Here is a 23,725-nt window from a genome sequence, read left to right as displayed (position 1 = left end):
GGTCATGACCTGAGCCAAAATCAAGAGTCAGATGCTTAACCAACTGAGCTACCAGGTGATCCTCCAGGTAGAAGTTTTTTAACTATATTGTTAATGGAAACTATGACTGGAAATTCACTGCTGAGATATTGAACATGATGAGAAATTCTAGTAAAATGAAGAGAAATGAGGAAAACTACCCGTGAACTGAAAACAAAGATTATTCTCTAGACTGAGAAAATCCCCTTTTTTCTGACTCCTTCTTGACTGGGCAGGAAAAACAATCCTGTCCCTCCCTCTGAGTTCTTTTTTGTGGAATTTTCATTCTTGCTCTTTTTCTGTCTCTGGTGTGGCTTGTTCCTTCTCTTTGGTGTGGGTGCCTGCTGTACTAAGAGCACATTATTTTTAATTTCTCAGAAATCCATAAACATGCAACTAAAATGATATAGAGAATGTTTGGCTCAAAGGGGAGAAGCTCTTTTAGCCAAACTTTCCAATTCCCTCCTGTAACTTCTAGGTTATTCTAATTGTCTCCTGTCTGTAGTTGAGTGGTACTACAAAGCAGAGTGAACAATAAAAGGCTTGTTTCAGTTTTAAAAGGAGCAATGTTTCAAATCCTAATTGGGATGTCAGAGTATCATTTGTACAAATTTGCCGGTGACCACAGGCTGACTTGCCATTATGTGCGCATCGCTGTTGCTCATTCTTAAAGATGCTGCTCTGGGCAAAACAACGATGGGAATTCTGTTTGCTTGTTTTGCTTTTGGTTTGGGCTGAATGAGATGGCAGCTTTGTACGTTGTTACTGTGCTTTGTCACCTAACATATACAGCATTTCAGGCTAAAAATTCCTTATGCTTTAAGTTTCCGTCCACATAAAATGAATTAAAGCCCTTCTGGATCCACATGGCAGGTTCATAGGGGAGCAAAATACATTTCTTTCAATGAGACATAACTCGAACGAATGTTGAGTGTGTTTAAAATTCTGTGAGAGGATGAGCATCGCAATGGGGAGAAATCTCAGTGGTGGGTTTGTAACGGCAGACCAAAGGAAAGGAGAAAGACCTTGCTGTTTGAGGCGGTGCCATGAATTGTAAGCCTGAGAAGGGGCATAGAAGGCTGGGGATGAGGAGCTTGGAAGGAAGGTGCAACAGACCTTACCTGTGTCCACGGCAGAGTTGCTTTCCCTGGAAATATCTGGAATAGAACAGGCTAGCTGAAACCGGGGGTGGATATCGGGCACATTCTTGCCATAACCTTCCTGATATCTCACAAAGCACAAGCATCTGCCCAAACCCAAACGGGAGTTTTTATCGGCTGCCATGGACCAGATGCTATATTGACACAAACTTTCTTGGGACTGATCGAAGAATTCCAGAGGGGAACACAAGGACCAGGGGAAAGTTCAAAGGAGGTAAATTTCAGTCCAATCCAGAGAAAAACATCCCCAAATTGGAGTGCTTCGCTCCAAGCTGCCTTACCTTGAAAGTCGCCCCAACTCGACCCAGCACCCAAAACTTTATACACATTAAGCCCTCACATGTGTCCCAGCCAAAAGAACTTACAGCCCAGCCCTGTTGGATACGGCCAAGCCTGTGGGCTTAGGCCAGTCTTGGCATCCCCTGCATTGGCCTAGGGAGCCGGCAGGAAACGGTGCAGGCCCAGTGAGAACCCTGATGTCCACTTTTGCACTTTTCATGCCCCTGGTTAGCCTGCCCTGCTGGCCCTGCTGCCTGGCTCCCCCGACACTCATATTTTCAACTAGCTCTCCCTGGGGAAGGAGGAGGCGCTGGAAACCCTGTCCACCTCACTTGCTTCCTTCCAACCCCCTTGCCCAAGATTTCACTCTGCATCAGGTTTTTCTCCCCGTGTGGAGAAAAGTATGTGGCACAGCCAGCCACATACTTCAGCCTGACCCTCTTGGGAAGACCAGTATTTCCATCATTCCAGTCTCATCCTTTGGGCTCCTGGCCATTAGTCATGGCCTGATGTCATCCAGAGCTGTTGATCCTCTCACCGCTCATCCTCACCACAATTTGACTCGAATCTTGCACATGTTTCCTCAGACTGGTCACCTCCACGACTCCAGTGTTTCCCCCTATTCTCTTGCAGCCCTCCCTACCTAGGACACTTCTGGGTTCAAGGACTGTATGTCCTGTTCCCTCCTTCAGGTCCAAAGTAGGGAGGCAAAGAGGGGATCGGCATTCTGTCTTCGTGTATGCAGCAGAAACAACTGGTGTTCCCCATGCCAAACCCCTTGGCATTCATTTCCAAAGTCAAAGGCTACTTACCACTGACTCCCAAAAATATCCGCTTGAAGGCTTTTTTTGGCCTTGGAAAGTATGCATAGGGAAGTCAGAAGTGTTGGACAATTAATTGCCCTGGAAGCACCCTGAGACAGTGACAAAGAGAGAACTGGTGAATAAGTACCCCAGCTCCCTGGCCCCTTGGGTGGGTTATTTCTGAGCCATGGTTTTCATGTTCCCCAGTGGTACTGAGCTCTATTTGCCCACAGTGGTAAGTTGCTTGGAATTGGATGCTTTGTTGCCTTCCTCCCCTACCCTGTCACACATTGACCATGTCCTGTATTTTCTGGCATCTTCCCCTCTCAAATAAACTACTTGCACTTGAATCTTCCTCTCGGGGGTTGCCAACGAGCGAGGCACAGTGTCTAGCACACAGTAAGCACTCAGAGTGTGGATTAATGAATTCATCTATCAGTTTTGTAGGTGGGGTTTCTGCATTACGAGAGAGGCTGCACTCTGTGACCATGAAAGATGCTTCCAGAAGCGATAATACTCCTAGGGAGAAATAAATCTCTTTATAACTAGAAGTCCTAGAAAAGGACCTGGGAGATGAAAAGATGTGAAAAAAAAAGAGACTTTTCTCCCCTCTGTGCCAGTGTGCTTTCAGATGTGAAGGGGGGCAACGAGGATCACAGGTTGGTTATGAAATCATGCAGTTTCTTGAGCCAGCACATTGCGTTTTATGGACACTGCAGCCCAGGGTGCTGTGCAGGGAGTGATTTTCCATCCAGTCTATAGCGTTCACAGCTTCTAGTCACAACAAGCAGAGCCAGAAATAATAGAAGATACTCAAACCCAAGAGTATTGCATTATAAATAAATAAATATATAATGTCAAAATCATATATGAAATAAAGTTTTAATTACTCTATGACTGGAATTTTCATAACACTCTTTTATGGTTGGTTGGCAGCGTGTTCATATTTCTGTGTTACAAGTGAGGAAATGAGTCACAAAACTGTAGAGAGAATGTGCTGAGGACTTTCCGGCTGCTGTCTGAGGAGGGCTGGAAGAAAATGTTCCTGAACCCTCTCCTCATACGCTCAGACTGACACGAGCTTTCCAGCATAGGCTCAGATTCTCAAATCTGTCTGATATAGTTTTACGAGGGAACAAAACCTTGTGGCTAGTGAGCTATAGAAGAGCCATTTGTGACAAGGAATTTAATGATATTATATATTGGGGGGGGGGTAAAATGAGAACATGAAAAATCACATTTTTTTTCCATAACAACTCAGAGTCTAATATGATTGAGCAAAATCAGATTTTTTTTTTTCATAACAACCAGAAGTTTAATATAGTGGAACAGGTGCAAAGTGAGGTTCCCCCTGCTCCCACCTCCATGGAGCTGTCCTGCTAGGAAGTCTCTGAATTCCACATCTTCTCTACCAGAATAGGGGCTTAGGGAGGGGGTGGGTGGGACAGGACAGTCCAGGAGGGGTCTGCCCCTGAAGTCTAGACACACTCATGGGGCACAGACAGATGCTGGGAGGAAAGAGATCCACGAGCAGACAGAACATCACCCGCCTGGAGGAGAGTTGGCTGGCAATGGCCCGGGCGGTGATTAGCACCTCAGATGTCCAGAAAAGAAGTCATAGGTGGGTGTTGTGCAGACCACTGATGCATGGCAGCAGGGAGTGGATAATACATGAAATCCAAACAGACCAGCAATAGTGTCTGGCAGCCGCAGGACTGGTTGAAAGGCACAGTCACTTGTCAGGCTACAAAAATAAACTGAGAAGAGTCAAGAGACTCTGGAACTGAGTAGTAGGTGAGGGCGAGGAGCCCAGCCTCTAGAATTACCAACGGTCAAGAACACGCAGCAACATGGCAGACTTGATGATCAGGACTCACTGGATCTACCGACAGAGGCTTTAGAAATTCCCCACAGTCAGGCACAGGGTTAGCCCCAGAGCTGAGAGTAGGGGACTAAAGTTGTTTCCTGAGCTTGGGTATTAGTCCATTGTGTGTGTGTGTGGGGGGGGGGGGGGGGGGGGAGGGCGCAGGTACAAAGGCAGGGGATCTGGCAGACCACACTACAAATAATCCCCAGGAAGGAAAACAGTGATTTCTAAGAAGTAAAGGGAGGAAGTTGCCCTGTCTTTAAAACTTGGGACCTACCCAAGTTCCCCACGGGAGACTGAAAAGAAAAGTAAACTTAATTCCTAAAAAATAGAGTCTTAGGAAAATAAGGGAATGAGTGAAAAAATAATTGGATCCTAAAGAGAGAGTTTCTGGGATGGGTATCTTTGGCTCTCATCTATTTTACGTTTTTATCAATGTCGTGGATCAAGACATAAGATGCAGAGTTACCAAATAAGACAATGACAAAATTCTGGGAAGCTAGCCAAACTCATGACCTTCCCCCACTGGACCTGAGAGGTGCTGTGAGACCCACAGCTAAGTCCTGGAATAAGATTGGAGAAGCCTTCTTGAAGAGGGTTTGGCCTGTGGAGATCTATTCTCCTGTGTTAGTCAGGGTTCTTCAGAGAGATGGAATCAATAAGGTGTGTGTGTGTGTGTGTGTGTGTGTGTGTGTGTGTGTGTACAGAGAGATTGATTGATTTTAAGGAATTGGTCACACAATTGTGGGTTCTTGTAAGTCCAAAGTCTGCAGGGCAAGCCAACAGGCTGAAGACCCAGGGAAGAACTGATGTTGCACCTTGAGTCTGAAGGCAGTCTGGAGGCAGAATTTCCTCTTTGTTGAGGGACTTCATTCTTTTTTCTCTTAAGGCCTTCAACGGATTAGATGAGGCCCACCCACATTATTGAAGGTATTTTGCTTCACTCAAAGTCTACTCATTCAAATGCAATTTCAGGGGTGCTTGGGTGGTTCAGTAAGTTAAGTGTCCAACTCTTGATTTTGGCTCAGGTCATGATCTCACGGTTTGTGGGATCGAGCCCAGTGTCAGGCTCTGTGCTGAGCCTGTTTTGGGATTCTCACTCTCCCCCTCTCTGTCCCTCCTTCTTCTTCATGTACTCTTACTCTGTCTCTCTGTCCCTCCCTCGCTCACATGCTCTTTCTCTGTCTCAAAATAAATAGGTAAAAACTTTTAAAAAAATAAAATAAATGTAATTTCACTTGAAAAATACCTTCAAATCAACCTCTAGGCTGGTGTTTAACCAAATATGTGGGTACCATGGCCTAGCCAAGTCGGCACATAAAATTAACTATCATCGAGGGGTGCCTGGGTGGCTCAGTCAGTTAAGCCGCTGACTTCGGCTCAGATCATGATCTCACAATTTGTGAGTTTGACCCTGCATCGGGCTCTGTGCTGACAGCTCAGTCTGGAGCCTGCTTCAGATTCTGTGTCTCCCTCTCTCTCTGTCCCTCCCCTGCTCCTGCTCTCTCTCTCTGTTCCAAAAATAAATAAACATTAAAAAAAATAATAGTATTTTTTAAAAATTAACTATCATAGAACCCCCAAAGGAAGGGTAATTCTGGTCCCTGATGGTATCTTGGTAGGATCCCACTGGCCTTCCTGAATTTCAAGAAGCTGGAGATGGAGGGAGGGAGATAATGTGTTTTTATGCAAGGCTAGAACATATAAGCCCATGTAGCTGAGAAGATGAAGGGTCAAGGAGCCTTCCTCCCAGTGTCACAGTGGGGAACGGATGACATATCAGCTGTCACACTGCAGGCATGCAGGGCAGGCACCATCTTGCTTTCATCTTTCGCAGAGTGGCTTCCCTTTAAGTAAGGGGTAGATAGATTTTTAAGTAAGGTGGTAGATAGAATAACACCCCTCCAAATACATTCACATCCCAATCCCAGGAACCTCTGACTATATTACCTTGTGTGGCAAAAGGGACTTTGCAGATATGGTTATGGATCTGGAAAGGGAGATGATCTTGGACTATCCAAGTGGGCCCAATATAATTAGAAAAAAACCCTTATAAGAGGAAGGCACGGGGCTAGAGCCAGAAAAGGTGACATGACCACAGAAGCAGAGGTTGGAGTGCTGTGTTTTCAAGATGGAGGACGGGGCCACAAGTCAAGTAATGCAGGCAGCTCTAAAAGTTGGAGAAAATATGGAAATGGATTCTTCCCTAGAGCCTCCAGAAGGAATGAAGTTCTACTGACATCTTGATTTTAGGACTTCTGACCTCCAGAACTGTAAGAGAATACATTTGCATGGTGTCAAGCCACAAGGTAATGAGGTAATTTGCTACAGTAGCAATAAGAAGCTAATTTAGTACCTTGAAGGGACCCAGTGGCCACAGAGAAACAACCATCAGAAGACTCGTAATAGGTTTCAGGGAAATAACATTGTAGAAGGAGTCAGACGAAAGCTGAATTAAAATATAAAAAAGCACATAAGAAGATTCAATCACTGCACATGCACACGCACATGAACTTTCTGGAACATTTATTATTAAAAGATATTAAAAACTATTAAAAGATAAAATAGTCACTGTTAAGACCCAAGTTGGTGGTACCAAAGGCAAATAGAAAAAAAGCTTAAAAGACAGACCAAATACATAAAGGAATGGAAATCGCAAGAGAGAAAAATTAAAAACTTGAAAGACGTAAGTAGAAGAAGTAATATAAACAACAGGATTCCAGAAGGATGAAAAGATATGGTTTGCTAGAAAATAGAATCCGACCTTCTGTGATATCATGCTAATGAGAGTGCGTGCTCCAGGCAGCAGTGGGGAGGGAAGCAGGAAGGAGGCTGGACGGAGGGAGAGTCGTCACAAAGGGGTGCATAGGGGCGGCTACAGCTTCATGACAAGCATGGGCTGAAAGCCTGGATTTGCAGAATGTGTTCAGATGGGGGGAAGGGAGGGGGTATAAACTACTGCATCTCAGAATGTCTTCTGGAAGGAGTAGAATTTACTCTCTGGTTCCTCTTGGCTTCCTGTCTCTCACTAGTCAAAGGTTGGGGACTCCAATGACACAGATGTTAGATGGTTACTTATTGTCCGACAGGTCCCTGAGCCTCTGCTCACTCTTTTTTTTTTTTTTTTCAGTCTACTTTTTCTCTTTCTTGCTACCTGATCTTTGAATGCAGTATTTCATGGCTGATGCCCATTGAGCCTGTTATCAAACCATCATTTGTTTATATAACTGTCTTATTTGTGCTTCAGCATTTTACATGAAACCAGCCTTACAGAAATGAGTCACAGACCAAATATACAAACGATCAAAACGGCCAATGTCTAAATAAATAAAACAGATTAAAAATTAAAGCTGACCACTAGGAGACCAGCAATAAAATATCCATCATTAAAAATTTAGTCCTTACTGATCTGATTAACATAAACTCATTAAAGTATTAACAAGAGGAGTAGGAGGCGAACTTAAAAGTAACAGATTGATGTATCCAATAACAGTTTGGAAAATCAATTTTTATTGTTGTCTTATTTTCTAGAGCATTTTCAAAGGAAGAGAATAACTTAGGTAAACCGTAACATATTTAAAAGAAAAGAAAAGAAACTGTGCACATCCTTTTTTGCCAATTGCTCAGACTGATTATAAGAAGTTCAGTTTTAACCTTTCGTCCTCCTGGCTTTCAAGCCAAAGGACACTCAGAGTGTACACATGTGACACATTGTCTAGGGGAGAATAGACCACAGCCACCAGCGCCTATTTCCTCTAACTCCCTGGAAAACTCAGAATGAAAGCCCCAGAAGCCCCAGAAGAAGTCAAAGCTTTGGGGTCAAAATGCAAGGGAAGCTCTTCCAGCCAATACAAATGGGAGGTGGAGGAAGAGGAGAAATGAAGAGGTGGTACGGAGTGTGCTAAGAGGAGAGAGCTATTGAATGTAATTCTTTCCTTTTTATTTTAAGTGTTTATTTATTTATTTTGAGAGAGAGAATCCTAAGCAGGCTCCATGCTGTCCACGCAGAGCCCAACGCAGGGCTCGATCTCACAAACTGTGAGATCATGACCTGGGCCAAAATCAAGAGTCGGACGATTAATCAACTGAGCCTCCCAGGCATCCCTAATTCTTTCATTTTTAAAACTATTTGACCCTTTGGTCTCATAGAGAAAGCAGGAAAGTGAAATTCCGGGTAAGGAAAGAGAAAAATTGGCACTATGAAGAATATGGAATTTAGCCCAGTAGATTTTAACCAATTTAGAAATTCGCTGGAAAGGTTCTATGGGGAGAAGATGTGAAGGACCAGGTGAGAAGGAACAAATTTTGTTTGTTTTCCAGAAAACTGTCAGCTCTAATTCTCATCAAGGAGTCAGGGCCAGCACATAATTTTCAAACCTTAAAATATGTGGGACACCAAGGGCTCCCGAGTGTAGAGGGTGGAGCCGGAGGAGCAGAGAAGCAGCAAGAGCTATTCCAACTGAATGAGTAGAAGAAGTTAGATATATCGAGGAAAATAAGGACTGTGTGCAAAATGACACACTCCTGTGTGTGTGCGTGTGTGTGCGTGTGTGTGTAGGTAGGTACGTGAGAATTTTTGTGCAAAGGTAGAAAGCAGGATAAGGCATGGTTCCCGGAGATCGTGGAAGATTAAGAATCATTGAGGAGCACCAGACTAAGAATTTAACAAACGAGAGTGGAGAAGAGGCCAGACAATGGGAAGTAGGCTCCAAAATAAGGTAGAAGGCAGATTTCATCCCTCTGGCTAAAATTTGAGGGATGATTCATCTCAAGGTTCCTGACACTGGGGAACACATCTTCTAAGCCCATATTTGAGACACATACTCTGATATGAATGCTTGAAAATGGGTTTATGCCAGAAAATCCAGGAACTATTATGGCTGCTGAATCAGCAGGGTTTTCACCCTCTGCACTATTGACATTTGGGGTGGGCATCGTGGGAAGGTCTGTCCTGTGCGTTGCAGGATGTTAAGCAAGTGTCCCTGGCTCCTATCCACCAGATACCAGTAGCACCATCCTCCCAGGTGTAAGGGTCAAATTGCCCTAGTTGAGAGTAACTGCTTTGTCCATAATATACAGTGGCCCCATTTCACTGCTCATCCTACTTAGGTTTTACGGCATTTATCGTATTATCTGACCATGCCTTCCTTTTGTAAACTCCCCCTTCTCTTGGCTCAGTGAGACTTTATTCCCCTCCCTCTTCACTGTCTACTCTTTGTTAACTATCCTTCCATTTTTTTTAAGTTTATTTATTTTTGAGAGAGAGAGCACACGTGCATGAGTGGGGGAGAGACAGAGAGAGAGGGAAACACAGAATCTGAAGCAGGCTCCAGGCTCTGAGCTGTCAGCACAGAGCCCAGTGTGGGACTTGAACTCACAGACTGCGAATCATGACCTGAGCCAAAGTCAGACACTTAACCAACTGAGTCACCCAGATGCCCTTCTCCATCTTTTAGTGATTTAATCTGATTTCACGAACTGCTTCCTTCCTCAAAGTACCTAACTCCCAGGCCCACAGGTGATATTCCGAAGCAATGGCTCCTGGTACAGCATGAGCACTTGCTGGGTGACTGGAGCCGTGAAATCAGCTAAATATCCATCGTGCGAATATCCATCTTTGCCCCTGAACTTGCTTCTAAACTACATACACACACTTCTAAATTTCTGCTCAGACTTTGGTGTATCCCTTTGGTGACTGAAGATAAAACTGTTCAGAAATGACTTCTCTCTGCTCCGGACTGTGTTTCCTATTTTCATTGATGGGATCTTCAGTTTTACTGTCCTTGGGGTTAGAAAGCTCTGAAACGGGCCCCCGGGTGTCTCAGTCGGTTAAGGTTCAACTCTTGATTTTGATTCAGGTCATGATCTCACAGTGCATGAGTCTGTGTTGGGCTCTGTGCTGAAGGTGCAGAGCCTGCTTGGGTTTCTTTCTCTCCCTCTCTCTCTGCCTTTCTCTCTCAAAATAAATAAACTTAAAAAAAAAAAAAACAACAATTCTGAAACAGCTTTGTCTTCTCTCCCTAAACAAGAACTTGGTTCTGTATCAAGATCTACGATCTGTATCATTCTCTCTGCAGTAAGTCCATTTGATTCTACCTCTGCACTGTCTCTGATATCAGGGCCCCCCTTCCATACCACCAACACAGGTCAGATTCTCTTTCGCTCTCAACTGGAGGCCTTCTCTCCACCTGCCTCCATTTTCCCCATCGACTTACATGTTTTCATACTGCTTACATTTTAAGAAGAGGAAAAATGGATGAAGCGGATGCTAGACCTAGCGTGAATTCTAGCAAGAGTCAACATTCCCTGGATACATGAAGGGGAAATATGTGGTTGAATATATTTCACCCATCTCAGTAAGAGGTGCATTTTCAGTAAATTTTTTCCAATATTTTGTTATAAAAAATTTCAAGCATATAGAAAAGTTGAAAGAATTTTGCAGTAAATGTGCATATACCCACTGCCTAGATTCCAGAATCATTTTACTAAGCCTATATCACGTATCTATCCATCTGTCCTTTCCTCTACCCATCTATCAATCCAGCTATGTTTCAAAATAAATTGCAGGCCTCCGTGTGTTTTCACCGGAAATACTTCAGCAAACACACCATAGTGAGAACTCAATATTTGTTACCAGTTGTTTCTTTTTCTTTTGAGGCAAAATGAACAAACAATGAGATGCTCAGATCTTAAGGAAACTACTCTGTGTGTTTCAACAAATGCATACACATGTGTAACTCAAATCCCATCAAGTTACAGAGCACTACAATCACCCAGAAAGTTCCCTGACATCATTTCCTTGCTGGCGCCTGTCCCAAATCCACTCCGGAGGCAACCACTGTTCTGATGCTCTTCAACCATAGATTAGTTTTGCCTGTTTTAGAACGTTATATAAATGGGAATCACATAATCTGTGCTATTGTATGTGTAGATTCTTTTAGTCAGAATAAGGCTTTCAAGATGGCAGCCATGTTGTTTCATGAATAAGTAGTTTGTCCCTTTCTATTGTTAAGTTTCTACTATATAAATATACCACAGTTGGTTTATCCATTCTTCTATCAATGGGCATCTAGGCTGTTTCTAGTTTTGGGCAATATTTTCAATAAAACTCTATACTTCATCATTCATCAAAGTTTGTAATATATTTTTGTTGTATTAATCAATTATGGACTAAGAGTAATTATAATATCAACTCAATACAAAAGAAATGTTTTTTTTGTATTGAAAAAAACATTGAAAGTGTATTGAAAGTGTATTGAAATCACTTTCAATTTTATGGTCACAGAAAGTTAAGTTTATATATACATTTTTTATTGCAAAGCATCATGAAAGGGTGAGTAATAAAAAACTTTCAAGCATAAAAAATTACATGAGGATAAACCACTAAGGAAGAAGTAGAAAAGAAATAGAAGTCTGAGGAGAAACAAGAAACAATGTGAACTGTTCATCTGTAAAGATGATCTGTGCTTTAGGGGTGCCTGGGTGGCTCAGTCAGTTAAGTGTCCGACTTCATCTCAGGCCCTGATCTAGCAGTCTGTGAGTTCAAGCCCAGCATCAGGCTCTGTGCTGACAGCTCAGAGCCTGGAGCCTGCTTTGGTTTCTGTCTCTGTCTCTCTCTGCCCCTCCCCCACTCTTGCTCTTTCCCTCTCTCTCTCAAAATTAAAAAAAAAAGTTAAAAAAATTGGGGGAAAAAATGATCTGTGTTTTTAAATGAATGATGTGATTATTAAATTGCTATGGCATTTTTTAAGGCTTATTTATTTATTTTGAGAGAGAGAGAGTGTGTGTGTGTATGTGTGTGTATGCGTGCGTGTGTGTGAGAGAGCAGGGGAGGGGCAGAGGAAGAGGGAGGGAGAGAATCCTAAGCAGGCTCCACATCCAGCACAAAGCCCAACACAGGGCTTGATCTCATGAACTGTGAGATCACGACCTATAAATTGCTATGGCGCTTAGATGCCCTGTGTTTGTTTACTCAAAAGAGTAATGTGACAGTTTAAAAATATTTTCATATTAAAAATTTTAATATTCAGTATTTATAATACTCCAGTAATGGCAAATTTATGATGAAAACAATTAGATGCCAACATAGAATTATGAAGAGGTTCACAATGTTCTCAAATTATTTTCCAAGCCCTATTCAAAATACCAGGAAAAAGAACTGAAGTTTTCCCCAATGCCTGCTGCTTCAGCAGACTTGGGTCCTGGATTCACCTCATCACTCTCCAGCTCCAATTGCCATCTTTGAATCTCACTGGGCCTTGAGAACACTACTGAGAGAGCAGACCTAGGCCAGCCGACTCCATCTTGTTCTGTCTGCTCAAACCTCAGAACACGCCTCCTCCCCTTGAGTAACTTCCCGCTCACCCGTTCAACATGAGTTGGGGCCTAGGCATAGATCTGTGGTCAGGGAGCCATCCTGAGGATGTAGAACAGGTGGAGGAAAGCCTTGAGTTTCCTTGTTTCACCTGGGGGTGGGCTGGGATGAGTCACTGGGGAAAGGAGAGCTCAGATGAAGGTGGAAAGATGGCAAGAAAACCCTACAATCCAGCACTTACTCTCTCTGCACCCCTGAGAAAGAGGCTGGGTGACCTGAGGGCCAGACTCTTCTGATTTGGGGGAGCAGGCCCAAGACCACTGACACTCTGAGAGCAGGAGCTCAAGGACAGGAGAGGGATGGGCTTTTCTCTTTGTAATCACTCTACTTTAAACCTTTCAAACCTTGCCCCAAAACCTGCATGACGGGACTCTGGTCCTTCCCCAGCCAATTGGTTGAGGCCACGACCCTTCCCCAGGCATGATCCCTATAAAACCTTTGTGCTCTTGAAACCCGTTCTCTCTCTCTCTCTCTCCCCCCGGTGTCTCACCGCTGCCTCGTGCAGGTAGGGGATTGAGCTGGAGCTAGCTCGAATAAAGGCTCTTTGCTTTTGCATCTGACTCGGCTCCCTGGTGGTCTTTGGGGATCACGAATTCTGGGCATAACACTACCAGTCAGGCAGCATCCACAGGGAGGTCTTGGTCATATTCTATGCCTCAGAATTACTGAAACTGAGGTGAGGACTTGGACCAAATACAGTCCAGATGGTCAATCAATGTGGTGTCATGAAACACTCATCTTCTCAGTCTGTGGTCTAGTGGATATGAACTTACATTTCAAAGCCTTGCACTGGGAAGATGGTATCTCTTCCATCATCACCTCTTCCCTTTTGCACCCATGTGGCTTGGAATACACTGAAAGAAATCAGAGATGTCTTTGCACTGGCCATTTTATTTTTCCTCTGAGAAAGCTTCTTTTTGCTGGAAACTAACATGCCACAGATCCCGTTACAGAAAATATTGGTTACAGAATTTTCCAGGTTCCTTGTGTATTATATTTAGTTGTGTCCATTTACACAATGTGAAAAGAGCCCATTAATTTGTGAAAAAAATGTAATGAAATGGTAGGAACTGCATTAACAAAACCACTGACTGATGAATTTTTAATTTGAATATCCTGGAGACTTACTGAAACCTAAGGGTCATCAGTGAACTCAATCCGTTGGGAAAGTCAAAGATTAAAACCGTGCCCTTGTAAAATGTTTTTACAATTTTTTTCCCCAGAAAACGCTCACTGTTTCATGTCAGAATTGCAGAGTTCTATGGACCGAATGTGCCTCTCCAAAATTCATATGTCAAAGTATAGATGCCCAATGTGATGGTATTAGCAGGTGGGGCCTTTGGGAGGTGAAGACTCTGTCCTCATCACTGGGATTAGTGCCCCTATAAAAGGGATCCCAGAGAGCAACCCACCCCTTCTGCCATGCGATGACACAGGAGGCAGGCATCTATTAACCTGGAAGTGGGTTCTTACCAGTCTCTGTATCTGCTGATGTCTTGACTTTGGACTTCCCAGTCTCCAGAATTATGAGAAATAATAGTTTAAGCCACCCACCCAGTCTATGGTATTTTTGTTATAGTAGCGTGAATGGATTAAGGCACAGAGTTTAGCGCATAATTATTCCTAAGTATTTAAACTGTGTTTGTTCCCACCTCAATTAATTGTAAACTGTTTTTTTAAAGACTTTATTTTTAAGCAATCTCTACACCTAACATGGGGCTTGAACTCACCGCCCCAAGATCAAGAGTTGCATGCTCTTCTGACTGAGCCGGCCAGGTGCCCAAGTTAAACCTTTTTAAAGGCAGAGATGGTCTAATACTTTTCTGCCCCTCACAGTCATGGCCACTGAATTAGATACACAGCAAGTGCTTGATCTGGGGGTGATAGTCAAAATCTTCAACAGCCGGCTGGTTAGAACGTTGGCCATAGCGCTGTAGAGATCCCCAGCTGTGCCTAGCATTTTTATTGCTGGATCTTAGGGAAATCCAAGGGTTCCAGGGAGGGGACCAAAGTAGTAAAGGGAGTGGCTATTTATCACCCAATACAAAACCATTTATGTTTTAGCAATTGATATGTAGCTACACCATCCGAAGAGCAAACATTTTGTGAAAAGAAAAAATTGTAGAAGTATGAACATTAGCTCCTCTTAACAAAAGAGTCAACTGAGATCCAAGATGCAAATGTATGCCCCAAAGTTACCCAGGTTAATAGCAGGACTGGAAATCAGCATCTAGCTTTCTGGACTCCAGATATCACAGGCGGATAATTTGATGGGTTGGATGATGCTATCGCTCTGCCTGGATCCCTGCCTACCATTACTTTCTTCCCCTCTCTGGGAGTGCTTTCAATTTCAATAAGCAACATGGGCTGTGTTTTTATGGAGAACTACCTTGTAGTTCCTGAATCCCACTAGCCTGCGGTGAAGTCCCTTGGGCGTGGTCTATAACCTGTGACCAGTGGGGTGCTGGCTCAGGAACTCTAGCCCCCTTGACTAGGGTGAGTTCACCATGAAGCATCATTTACACTCCAAAGTCCCCCGGGGGCCAGGTGATATCAGCACAGCCCATGGAACCTGGCTGAGCACTCTGAGGTCTGCTCCCCTCACCCCTCCCTTAATGGTCTTCCGGGAGCACTTCCTTAACAAGTCCCTCCCATACCAACCCAATGGGAGGAAACCCAACTGTATGTGCTTCCTGGGGTTGCTGCAGCAAGTACTGGGGAGCCCAATGCAGTACAAATGAAATGTGTTCTCTCCCAGTTCCGGAGGCCACAAGCCTGGAATCAAGGGGCCAGGCAAGGTCGTGCTGCCTCTGAAGGCTCTAGGGGAGAATCTGCTCCACACCTTTCTCTTAGCTTCTGGGGTTGCCACAGTCCCTGGTGTGCCTTGGTTTGTAAACACATGACCTCAGGCTCCACCTCTGTCTTCGCATGGGGTTCTCCTGTGTCTGTGTTGTTTCTTCTTCCTAAAAGGATACCAGTCATATTGGATTAGGGCCCATCCCCAAATGAGGATGGCTTCATTTTAAGTTGATTGTATCTGCAAAGGCTCTGTTTTCAAATTTGGTGACGTTCGTGGGTTGGGAGGCCAGTGTTTGCTTAGGGCGGTGAAGGAAGGATTAGTTTCAGGCCTCTCTCTCTGGGCTTGTAGATGGATGTCTTCTCCCTGTGTCTTTGCATACCATCTTCCTTCTGTGCATGTCTGTCTCTGTGTCCTATCCCCCCCCCCATTTTTTAAAATGTTTATTTTTAAGCGAGCAGAAGCGGGGGAGGGCCAGAGAGAGGAGGACAGAAGATCGGAAGCAGACTCTGTGTCCACAGCAGTGAGCCCAATGTGGGACTCAAACCCACAAACCATGAGATCTTGGCCTGAGCTGAAGTCTGATGCTCAACTGACTGAGCCACCCAGGTGTCCCTCCTATTTCCCCTTTTTAGAAGGGTACCAGTCATATTGGATTACCACCCTAATTTTATTACCGTTGTAAAGACCCTTTCTCCAGATACTGTCACATTCTGAGGTAATGGGAATTAGGACTTCAATATAAGAATTTTGAGGGAACACAATTCAACCCATAATAGGAAGTCAGGATTTCAACATATGGGAGAGGGGTGCACAATTCAATCTTCAACACTGACCTAAAACATTTTATTACTTCAAGATTTCATGAGAAACAAAACAAATGAGCAAAGGGGGAAAAAGAGAGAGAGAGAGAGAAAGACAAGCCAAAAAACAGACCAAGCTATAACTAAGCTGTAGCTAAGACTAAGCTATAGCTAAGAAACAGACTCTTAGCTATAGAGAACACACTGATGGTTACCAGGGGGGAGGGGTGGAGGGATGGATGAAATACCTAATGGGGATTAAGGAGTACTTGTGATGAGCACTGGGTGATGCATGGAATTGTTGAATCACTGTATTGTACACCTGAAACTGATATTACACTGATATAAACAAATATTAACTCAAAATAAAAAACTTTTTAAAAAGATTTCATGAAGATCAAGAATATAAACACAGAAAATCATGTGCACTGTATATATAATCCAGCAGTCATATTTCCCAATTGTTATTCAAATGTCTTCAAATACAATATTTTTATTTTTCTGAATCATCAACCATAAAATCAGGAACAATATTATGGCCTTATTAATGGGACTTGTGAATTTATAACATTTGTGTTTTTATTTACTACAGTCAAGGTTAGATGCTTATTTCTTTTTGTTTTTCTATCTGAACATTAATTTATTCTTTTTTTTTTTTGGTTACATAATTGATTTTATTTTTTTTCTTCTCTTTTTTTTTCTTCAATATATGAAGTTTATTGTCAAATTGGTTTCCATACAACACCCAGTGCTCATCCCAACAGGTGTCCTCCTCAATACCCATCACCCACCCTCCCCTCCCTCCCACCCCCCATCAACCCTCAGTTTGTTCTCAGTTTTTAAGAGTCTTAGATGCTTATTTCTGATAAGTATTTGTTTTGAATTGGAAACTATGTACCCTTAAGTGTTGTTTTGTGTGAAACAAATGAGTCATTAATAACACAATAAATAAACTGTACGGTGGGTGAGAATGTGGGCTCCGGCATCTGACTGTGTAGGTTTACATCAGCTCTGTAACCTTCTAGCTTGACCTTAGGCAAGTTAATTAATCTCCCTGAGCTTTTCATTCCTTCATCTATTATAGGGAGATGAGAACAGTAGTGTTATTCTGAAGCACTTCACACAGTATTTGCTGGTAGTAAATAAACAGTGTTATCATTAGCTATTATTTTGTCTGAATATTAGTTTATATGTAATAATTCTGAAAACAGAAAGACATAAAAGAAGTGAAATTTCTTATTATTTCTTTAGGTAAAACCTCATGCTTTTCCAGGAAACATCGCTAATGGTTTCCTTTAAAATGACAGGATACAACTAATTCTTTTCTATTTATCTTTCAGAATTTAACTTTATATTACCAAAATAAAATTATCATTTGAACTCCTTTTATGGGAAAAAAATTTTAACTATATAATAGGGATTTTAAAAAAAAATAGGTAATCCTCTAATGTAGTACAAATTCAAAAGTCATAAAGGAAACATAGTAAAAAGTAAGTCTCCTCTTTCTTACCCCTAATTCTCACGTCTCATTTCGAGAGGCAATCACTGTTACCATTGTCTTTTTTTTTTTTTTTTAATGTTTATTTATTTTCGAGAGAGAGAGAGAGAGTACAGCAGGGGAGAGGCAGAGAGAGAGGGAGACACAGAATCTGAAGCAGGCTCCAGGCTCTGAGCTGTCAGCACAGAGTCTGACACAGGGCTCAAACCACAAACCGCGAGATTATGACTTGAGCCAAAGTCAGACACTTAACTGACTGAGCCACTCAGGCTCCCCCCGTTACCCTTGTCTTGTATATCCTTCCAGAAATAATTTATGCATATGCAAGAAATATACGTAATATATGTATATTTCCCCACCCATATATTTTTTTAATTTTTTGACGTTTATTTATTATTGAGAGACAGAGACAGAGCATGAGCATGGGAGGGACAGAGAGACAGGAGGAGACACAGAATCTGAAGCAGACTCCAGGCTCTGAGCTGTCAGCACAAAGCCCGACGCTTTTCCAACTTGGAAAAGCATGAGGTTTTACCTAAAGAAATAATAAGAAATTTCACTTGTTTTATGTCTTTCTGTTTTCAGAATTATTACATATAAACACTCACAAACCATGAGATCATGACCCCAGCTGAAGTCTGACGCTTAACCAACTAAGCCACACAGGCGCCCCCCCAACCCATATTTTAAAACATAATACTGTATTATGTATGGTCTTCTGCATCTTGATTTTTACAATTTAATAATATTTCTAGGAAATTTTCTCTTATCAATACCAAGTCATTTTGTTTTATTCTTTTTCCCTGTTGCATAGTATTGCACTCCATGGTTGTTCTAGAACTTACTTAACCAGCTCTCTGCCAATGGGCATTTGGCTGGTTTTTTGTTGTTGTTGTTGTTGTTGTTGTTGTTACTGCAATATGTATTTACATGTTTAAGCTCATGTGCAAATATATCTGTAAAATGAATTCCTAGATGTAGAATTTCCAAGTCAAAGAAAGTAAATGCATATGAAAATTCACTATTACTTTTTAAATTGTCCTCCAAAGAGAATGGACCAATTTGCCTTCCCACTCACATTAGTTGTCTCATCAGCATGAGGACATTATTAAATATTTTGAATTTTTCCAATCTTATAAGTGTCAACAGCATCTCATTAATCCTTGAATTTCATTGTTCTTGTTAGGGTGAGATTGAGCATCTTATCATTTATTCATGAATTATTTATATTTCCTTTATTATAAACTGTTAAAATAATTTGCCTATTTTTCTATTCAAATATTTATTTTTATAATTTTTTTAACATTTATTCATTTTTGAGAGACAGACAGTGCATGAGCAGGGAAGAGCAGAGAGAGAAGGAGACACAGAATTTGAAGCAGGCTCCAGGTTCTGAGCTGTCAGCACACAGCCCGACACAGGGCTCAAACTCATGAACTGCGAGATCATGATCTGAGTCAAAGTTGGAAACTTAACTGACTGAACCACCACGGCACCCCTCAAATATTTATTTTTAAGGGGCGCCTGGGTGGCTCAGTCGGTTAAGCGTCCGACTTCGGCTCAGGTCATGATCTCACGGTCCGTGAGTTCCAGCCCCGCATCGGGCTCTGTGCTGACAGCTCAGAGCCTGGAGCCTGTTTCGGATTCTGTGTCTCCCTCTCTCTCTGACATTCCCCATTCATGCTCTGTCTCTCCCTGTCTCAAAAATGAATAAAGGTTAAAAAAAAATTTTTTTTAATATTTATTTTTAAATAATAAACTGTGTTAACTCTTTATATATTAAGGCACCTAAACTTGGTTTTGTGTGTGAGAGAGAGAGGGATTTTTCCTGTTTAGTCATTTGCCATTGATTTTGTTATGGTATTTTTTTTCTTGCAGAAATGAAAAAATATATTTTTTGGTTGAATCCCTGAAGGAGGTAGAAGACTACTGCAGTTGTCCCAGTAGGAAAGCCAGGTGGCTCGGGCTGACGTGCTGTTTGTGGACGTGGTGATGAGTGGTAGGTATGAGAATGTAGGAATTGTAAGGCTAGAGCTCGGTTGATGTTGTTCCTGTAAACATGGCAGCAGGGGCGCCATGAGGTGGGTAAGGCGAGGGAAAGAGATGTTGCCTCTGAGGCTTTGGCCTGAGTGACTAGGTGGACGGTGCTGCCGCTGACTGAGATGGACGAGATTTTAGGGGGAGCAAGTCTCTAGCCTGCTTTGGAGACATGCTTCCACATGCCTGGTTTCAGAATGTGATACATATTCAGGTCTTATTCATTCATCTTCTTCTGAGGTTCCTCCCATCAAAGTGAAAAGCTGAGTCAAACTATCCAGTTGGCATGTCTGAAGCAGTCATTACTACGTGGCGTATATTCACTGGTAGTGACTTCGAGAGCAAGAGCACTAACAACACCTGCAGTGTCATCACCTCACCCAGTGTCTGCTCGTCCTCTCTGCTGGGGACTTCAACACACACTATGGGATACACGGAGAAACACTGGCCCATCTCTGTGTCTGGGACTGATTTAAATGAGTTTGACTAGTTTTCCCTGAATTCACAGGTATTTAACCACCGAGTTGAATCAGTTTAGCAACTTGGCTGGTAACCTAATAACAAAAAAACCAGACTGGTTTGTACATGTCCAGAGGGCCGTGGTCTGTGAGCTCAGTTGGTGGGGGCAGGGGGAGAGGGTTGATTTTTTCAGAGACTCTGAAAACATAAAATTCCACATGGATGATTAACATTTCTATGCCACATAATGGGTGTTGGCACACAATGAATGGGAAGAAAATGTTATTGAAAGGGAAAAAAAACTATGTGATAGAATGATCTCCCCTGGAAATTTAAGCCAATCTCAAGGAAATCTGTTTGAATCTGTCTTCTTCACGTATCCCTTTGACAGTAAAATTAGTGCAGAGCATTACTAGCCATGAGGGAGAGCAGCTGCTGGCTAAGAACTTAGTTCAACGACTGAGATGAATTACCAAGCCTACCCGGTCCCCGGTTGTTCTCATGAAACCTATTTTACTTCTGGATGCAAATCAAATATGCTGATATTTGAAGTGAGATAAAGTATAGGAGTAACCACATTGATTAACATGAGCAGCAAGCCCTACCTTAGGTAGACCAAGCATGTGATCCCCTGAAAGTTATAATGCAGGGGGGAAGGGGACCTCAGATGGCTGAGAGCCCAGCTGATATCTGATTGCATCTGCATGAGAGAACTTCCAGTTGAGCTCAAACCACAGGGCTGTGGATGGCTCCTCAAGTAGCAATAGCGACTGAAACATCTGCCATGCAGGTGACATAGGGGGTCAGAGAAAGTAACAAACACACATTGAGCATAAGACTCTCCAGAAGACCAGAGTACAGGAGTACGTATGCAGTTGAGATGGAAGAAAGGACAGTTCAATAACAGTTCAAGGTAGCACATGACTCCCAAGTATAGGTGTTCAGGGCACAAAGAAGTAAGTGAAAGCTGAGAGTCTTCGTGCAGGAAGAGGGACTAGAAGTGTGAATTAAGGAATTAAGAAGGGGGAGTACACGCAGGCAGCCTGGATATAGGATAGTATGGATATAGGTATGGTTTTAGAAATGTGTCTAATGCTCAAAGATCAAACAGCTTGATGTGGCTGGAAGAGAGAATTTTTTTTATACATTTTTTTCAATGTTTATTTATTTTTGAGAGAGAGTGAGACACAGAGAGGGGGAGGAGCAGAGAGAGAGAGAGACACAGAATCTGAAGCAGATTCCAGGCTCTGAGCTGTCAGCACAGAGCCCGATGTGGGGCTCGAACTCACAAACTGTGAGATCATGACTTGAGCCAAAGTCAGACGCGTAACCAACTCAGCCACTCAGGCATCCCAGAACACAGAATTTATGTATGTGTGCAACAGGTGATGACGTTGGAGATGGACCTTGAATAACAAGCTGTCTTTGAAGAGAAAGGTGAGCGCAAGAGTTTTAGGTTGAGGAGCTTCTGTGTTTAGGTGAGAGGGGAGACCAAGGTGTGAAGGTCTCCAAGGAAAACAACCCTAAACAATACTTTGTAGAGAGACTATAATCCTTTAAATCAGTCATTAATTACTTTTTTAAAAATCCAATTTCCTCAAAAACAACTCCACACTGGGTAGGAAAAGGAAGGAGAGCCATTCAAGGAAGGAGAATCACTTAAGATTAGCTTTGTTAAGGAGGATGGCAATAATCTTGAGGGTTTCATCCTAAAGGAGAAATTTGGGGGTCGAAGGAATCTAATTGGAGCTGAGATCACTGATACCAGATGGTAGGACAGGACCATTCTCATTATTTCCATTACCGTTGAAGCCACTGTCAGGAAGGAGCCACACCCTTCTTAGCCCATACACCAAATTTATGTTTTTGCAGATGTGTCACCGGGTGGGGGGGGGGGGGGTGTTCCGGAAGAAGATGCTGAGGTGGAGTTCAGAGGGCAAGATGTTTATGACACCTACTCTAAGGAGAGAAGATCGGGTTAGGCAGAAAGGAAAGAAGTTGAAATGCAGTGTAGACCCATCAAAACCTTGGCCAACCTGGTGGGTGGCTTTGGAGTGAATTTAGGGTTGTCTTGCATTGAGCTGAAATGAGTGGGCCTTTATTCTCACATTGCTCATCACTGGCTGTGCACTGCCCAGGAAGGACGTGACCTCAGGTGAAGGGAGGTGACCCTCTGCATTTGAGACAGACTCAAACAGCTGCTTGCTGACTCTGCTCCCCACATCTGGGCATCAAGCCCTTCCTTGAAGTGGTAGAAGGAGGATCTGACTCTCCATGGCTAGCACAAAGGGGTAACCAAGCTCAAAGTCACATTAATGAGAATATACTTTTCTTTCATGAACCTAATAAAGTTAGTAATATTGCAGGATTGCTGAGCGAGACAGTCAAGAAAGAATTCTTGAGACATTTCACCAGGCAGCTTAGTAAGTTTATTTAAGCAGCATGGAGACAGGACTTACGGGCAGAAAGAGCTGTACCGTGGCTGTGTGAGGGTGGTGGTTATATGCTTAGTGCTCAAGGGGGAGAGAACATGCATGGAGTATTTGATCATAAATGTTTCTTCGAATCTCTACTCCTAAAACTACTTCTGGTGCTTACCATTCAGTTTGAAATTAACTATCGATGAAATTTACAGGTCATCTTGAGACCCTTTAAGGATATAGCAACCAGCACTTATCTGATCCTTATTGAAACTATGCAGGCTACATACAGGTCAGCCTTCTGGGCTGAAGGTGGAGATTTTTCTGCTTCTATCCCTCATCAATAAGACCAATGCTTACTTCGGTCAGTGTGTCTGCTTATTTACTTTAAAAAAGGAAATCAGTCTCATTGATCATTGGCAAAAATGGGGTTCCCAATACAAGAGTCTGGAGCCCACCATCCCCATCCCTCTGCAGCTAGAATCTTCCTCTGGATGGCAAGTGGTGGGTCATGAGGCAGACAGTCCTGAAAGAAGGGTAGGGTATAATAAAAATAAGATTTGGTCTTTGTCCCAGGTTTCTGGCACAGAGCTTCAAAAATCTTTAGAATTTTGAGACATATGTCTTTGTTATGCTAATGATGAAACCAGGGTCAGTGGGGGAGCTTGTTAGCTTCAGAATGGGGGACAGTTGCTGGAAAACCCAACCTTATGATTAGTGTTAGAACTTTCAACCCTACCTCCAACCACTGGGGAGAGGAGAGAGGCTGGAGATTGAGTTTAATCACCAATAGCCAATAATTTAATCAATTGTGCCTGTGTAATGAAACCTTGATTTTAAAAACTGAAAACGAAGGTTTAGAGGAGCTTCCTGGATGGTGACCTACTTATGTAACAGTTGGGTGGCATACCCCAACTCTACAGGGACAGAAACTCCTGCACTCTGGACCCCCCAGACCTCACCCTGTAGTTCCCCTTCATCTGGCTGTTCATTTGAATCCTTTATAATAAAATGGTAATTATAACACTTTCTTGAGTTCTGTGGGTTGTTCTAGTGAATTATCAAACACGAGGGGGGCATTGTTAGAACCCCTGAATTTGCAGCTGAGTTGAACAGAAGTTCAAGTGGCCCCCAAGACCTCAAGCTGGTGTCTGAAGGGGAAGCAGTCTCGTAGAACCGAGCCTTTCTTAATGTGTGGGGTCTGTGCTAA

General features: G+C 42.9%; 1 long non-coding RNA gene across 1 annotated transcript in view; it reads left to right on the top strand.

Annotated features, from left to right (window-relative positions):
- The window catches only part of LOC132681887 (uncharacterized), a 45,089-nt gene extending 21,565 nt beyond the window's left edge, over nt 1–23,524 (top strand). Inside the window, exons 3-4 of the long non-coding RNA XR_009611294.3 lie at nt 19,478–19,602; nt 19,967–23,524. This is a non-coding gene — a long non-coding RNA (uncharacterized LOC132681887). The remainder of the gene's footprint in view (nt 1–19,477; nt 19,603–19,966) is intronic.
- The last annotated feature ends 201 nt before the right edge of the window (nt 23,525–23,725 follow it).

This window comes from Panthera onca, chromosome A1, assembly GCF_046562875.1.
Source record: "Panthera onca isolate mPanOnc1 chromosome A1, mPanOnc1 haplotype 2, whole genome shotgun sequence".
In the NCBI taxonomy this organism is placed as follows: Eukaryota; Metazoa; Chordata; class Mammalia; order Carnivora; family Felidae; genus Panthera; species Panthera onca.
Note: the sequence above shows the minus strand (reverse complement) of the source record. Positions and strands in the feature narration are given on the sequence as shown.